This window comes from Hemiscyllium ocellatum, assembly GCF_020745735.1.
Source record: "Hemiscyllium ocellatum isolate sHemOce1 chromosome 15 unlocalized genomic scaffold, sHemOce1.pat.X.cur. SUPER_15_unloc_4, whole genome shotgun sequence".
Lineage (NCBI taxonomy): Eukaryota > Metazoa > Chordata > Chondrichthyes > Orectolobiformes > Hemiscylliidae > Hemiscyllium > Hemiscyllium ocellatum.
The window spans coordinates 75,270-80,269 of record NW_026867468.1 but is presented as its reverse complement, the minus strand read 5'-3'; positions in this window follow the sequence as shown (position 1 = coordinate 80,269).

Here is a 5,000-nt window from a genome sequence, read left to right as displayed (position 1 = left end):
AGGACCGGACTATGTACAATAGCGGCCAACGACTCCCAGAGCCGGTTGTGCGGCGTCTGCTCTCAGCCTAAGAGGCTTCTGGGAGTGCTCAGGCAAGGGTCAGCCTGCACCCTTGCTGGCAGCACCCAGGGGAACCAGGACGCTTGCATCTCTCGCCTTCATTTTCGACACAAGCGCCTGAGGAGGGACGCCACCCCTCCCCTTGCGTCAAGAGACCTCCCCACCAGCCTCTGACTGATTCTTAGAACGGACGGAAAGAGTCGGGCAAGCCTGTCAAAGCTTTGAGCGAATGTCAAAAGCTTTAGACTTCCGCGAACTCTCCGGCTTGCACTGAGACGCGAGGTCGATGTGCTAAGCACCACGGGGCCCCTTTCGCCTGCAGGTCCCGAGCCGCCAACATGTTCTTAGTATCGTGTTCTCCAAACCTGGGTGACGGGCACCGCAGGGAGGCAGAGCCATCGCACTTGCCGGGTGGCAGAGGAAGGACCGGACTATGTACAATAGCGGCCAACGACTCCCAGAGCCGGTAGTGCGGCGCCTGCTCTCAGCCTAAGAGGCTTCTGGGAGTGCTCAGGCAAGGGTCAGCCTGCACCCTTGCTGGCAGCACCCAGGGGAACCAGGACGCTTGCATCTCTCGCCTTCATTTTCGACACAAACGCCTGAGGAGGGAAGCCAACCCTCCGTGTGTCAAGAGACCGTCCCCGCCCCGGCCTCCGACTGATTCTTAGAACGGACGGAAAGAGTCAGGCAAGCCTGTTAAGACTTCCGCGAACTCTCCGGCTTGCACTGAGACGCGAGGTCGATGTGCTCAGCACCACGGGGCCCCCTTCGCCTGCAGGTCCCGAGCCGCCAACATGTTCTAAGTATCGTGTTCCCCAAACCTGGGTGACGAGCACCGCAGGGAGGCAGAGCCATCGCACTTGCCGGGTGGCAGAGGAAGGACCGGACTATGTACAATAGCGGCCAACGACTCCCAGAGCCGGTAGTGCGGCGCCTGCTCTCAGCTTAAGAGGCTTTTGGGAGTGCTCAGGCAAGGGTCAGCCTGCACCCTTGCTGGCAGCACCCAGGGGAACCAGGACGCTTGCATCTCTCGCCTTCATTTTCGACACAAACGCCTGAGGAGGGAAGCCAACCCTCCGTGTGTCAAGAGACCGTCCCCGCCCCGGCCTCCGACTGATTCTTAGAACGGACGGAAAGAGTCAGGCAAGCCTGTCAAAGATTTGAGCAGATGTCAAAATCTTTTAAGACTTCCGCGAACTCTCCGGCTTGCACTGAGACCCGAGGTCGATGTGCTCAGCACCACGGGGCCCCTTTCGCCTGCAGGTCCCGAGCCGCCAACATGTTCTAAGTATCGTGTTCCCCAAACCTGGGTGACGAGCACCGCAGGGCGGCAGAGCCATCGCACTTGCCGGGTGGCAGAGGAAGGACCGGACTATGTACAATAGCGGCCAACCACTCCCAGAGCCGGTAGTGCGGCGTGCGAGGTCTGCTCTCAGCGGAAGAGGGTTTTGGGAATGCTCAGGCAAGGGCCAGCCTGCACCCTTCCTGGCCGCTCCCACGGGAACCAGGCTACTTGCAATCCTTTCCCCCAATAGCAAGTGCCTTTTGGAGGGACGGCCGGAGTCAACGTGGGGTTTGCCCGCCCTCCAAAGTGTCAAGAGACCGCCGCACAGGCCTCTGACTGATTCTTAGAACAGGCAGCAAGAGTTGGGTAAGTCTGTCGAAAATTTGACAAAGTGTCAAAAATTAGACTTCCGAGAGCTCTTGGGCATGCACACAGGCCTGTCATTCAAGTGCTCTGCCCGCGGAACCGTTTTTCGGATGCCTTTCAAAGTGGTCCCGCGCCGCCATTTTGTTCTAAAAATCGTGTTCCCAGAAATCTCCGGGTACCCCGCCAACCTCACTGTGTCACAATGTCAAGTGGCACTGAATGGGTCTGAATTTCAAATTCGACTGCTTCGCTCTGGAACTCGAACCCGGCAAAACCGTTTGGATTTTTCCCGGTCCAGACTTCCGCGGCAGACAAAGTTAAAGTTTTCGGGCTGCAGACTCAAAACGACATCTGGCCAACCGCCGGGCTCAATTCGCCCAGTTCCTCCGGCACTTCGGAACTCATGTTCGGCATGAGTTTTTGAATCTTTCCCGATGCTTCGGCATTTTCCTCCGCTGACACTTAGAATATTTTTCACACTTGGCCGAAAATTTTTCTAAGTTTTTCTGGTTACTGATTTCTTCTTTTCGGGCATTTTTCTAAGTTTTCTTGGTTACTCATTTCTCATTTTCAAACATTTTTCTAAGTTTTTCTGGTTACTGATTTCTTCTTTTTGGGCATTTTTCTAAGTTTTCTTGGTTACTCATTTCTCATTTTCAAACATTTTTCTAAGTTTTTCTGGTTACTCATTTCTCATTTTCAAACATTTTTCTAAGTTTTTCTGGTTACTGATTTCTTCTTTTTGGGCATTTTTCTAAGTTTTCTTGGTTACTCATTTCTCATTTTCAAACATTTTTCTAAGTTTTTCTGGTTACTGATTTCTTCTTTTTGGGCATTTTTCTAAGTTTTCTTGGTTACTCATTTCTCATTTTCAAACATTTTTCTAAGTTTTCTTGGTTACTCATTTCTCATTTTCAAACATTTTTCTAAGTTTTTCTGGTTACTGATTTCTTCTTTTTGGGCATTTTTCTAAGTTTTCTTGGTTACTCATTTCTCATTTTCAAACATTTTTCTAAGTTTTTCTGGTTACTCATTTCTCATTTTCAAACATTTTTCTAAGTTTTTCTGGTTACTGATTTCTTCTTTTTGGGCATTTTTCTAAGTTTTCTTGGTTACTCATTTCTCATTTTCAAACATTTTTCTAAGTTTTTCTGGTTACTCATTTCTCATTTTCAAACATTTTTCTAAGTTTTTCTGGTTACTCATTTCTGCTTTTCCAACGTTTTACTAAGTTTTGCTGGTTACTGAGTTCACACTTTTAAACATTTTCGGGCATTTTTCTACGTTTTTCATGTTACTCATTTAGCACTTTCAGGCACTTTCCTATGCTTTCCTGCTTACTGATTTCACACTTTTAAGCATCTTCGGGCATGTTCCCTAAGTTTTGCAGTTCATTCGTTTGGGACAGTCAGGCAACTTTCCTAAGCTTTCCTGGTAACCGAATTCACATTGTTGAGAACTTTGGAACCCTTCCCTAAGCTGTGCTGGTTACTCACTTTACCTCTTCAGACACTTGCCCCCGTTGTGACAGAGACCACTTCCCGACTCGGGAAATGCACCAAATTCGGCCTGAACTCAGAGGGCAGTCCCCCCTCGAAGGCGTGGAAGTCGGCAGAATCGCCGGGTCAAATCCGGCTGAGCTACCCGGCTTGGAAGCCTCAAAGTCGGTATGAGCTGTCAGGTTCACTCCCATCCCCGTTTGGACCACTTCCCGACTCGGGAAATTCACCAAATTCGGCCTGAACTCAGAGGACAGTCCCCCCTCGAAGGCGTGACAGTCGGCAGAACCGCCGGATCAAATCCGGCTGAGCTACCCGGCCCCGAAGCCTCAAAGTCGGTAAGAGCTGTCAGGTTCACTCCCATCCCCGTTTGGACCACTTCCCGACTCGGGAAATTCACCAAATTCGGCCTGAACTTATACAACAGTCCCCCCTCGAAGGCGTGACAGTCGGCAGAACCGCCGGATCAAATCCGGTTGAGCTACCCGGCTTGGAAGCCCCAAAGTCGGTAAGAGCTGTCAGGTTCACTCCCATCCCCGTTTGGACCACTTCCCGACTCGGGAAATTCACCAAATTCGGCCTGAACTTATACAACAGTCCCCCCTCGAAGGCGTGACAGTCGCTAGAACCGCCGGATCAAATCCGGTTGAGCTACCCGGCTTGGAAGCCCCAAAGTCGGTAAGAGCTGTCAGGTTCACTCCCATCCCCGTTTGGACCACTTCCCGACTTAGGAAATTCACCAAATTCGGCCTGAACTTAGAGGAGAGTCCCCGCTCGAAGGCGTGGAAGTCGGCAGAATCGCCGGGTCAAATCCGACTGAGCTACCCGGCCCCGAAGCCTCAATGTCGGTAAGAGCTGTCAGGTTCACTCCCATCCCCGTTTGGACCACTTCCCGACTCGGGAAATTCACCAAATTCGGCCTGAACTTATACAACAGTCCCCCCTCGAAGCCGTGGCAGTCGCTAGAACCGCCGGATCAAATCCGGTTGAGCTACCCGGCTTGGAAGCCCCAAAGTCGGTATGAGCTGTCAGGTTCACTCCCATCCCCGTTTGGACCACTTCCCGACTTAGGAAAATCACCAAATTCGGCCTGAACTCAGAGGGCAGGCCCCCCTCGAAGGCCAGGCATTCGGCAGAACCGCCGGGTCAAATCCGACTGTGCTACCCGGCCCCAAAGCCTCAAAGTTGGTATGAGCAGTTAGGTTCACTCCCATCCCCGTTTGGACCACTTCCCGACTTAGGAAATTCACCAAATTCGGCCTGAACTTAGAGGAGAGTCCCCGCTCGAAGGCGTGGAAGTCGGCAGAATCGCCGGGTCAAATCCGACTGAGCTACCCGGCCCCGAAGCCTCAATGTCGGTAAGAGCTGTCAGGTTCACTCCCATCCCCGTTTGGACCACTTCCCGACTCGGGAAATTCACCAAATTCGGCCTGAACTTAGACAACAGTCCCCCCTCGAAGCCGTGGCAGTCGCTAGAACCGCCGGATCAAATCCGGTTGAGCTACCCGGCTTGGAAGCCCCAAAGTCGGTATGAGCTGTCAGGTTCACTCCCATCCCCGTTTGGACCACTTCCCGACTTAGGAAAATCACCAAATTCGGCCTGAACTCAGAGGGCAGGCCCCCCTCGAAGGCCAGGCATTCGGCAGAACCGCCGGGTCAAATCCGACTGTGCTACCCGGCCCCAAAGCCTCAAAGTTGGTATGAGCAGTTAGGTTCACTCCCAAACCCGTTGGGACCACTTCCCGACTTAGGAAATTCACCAAATTCGGCCTGAACTTAGACAACAGTCC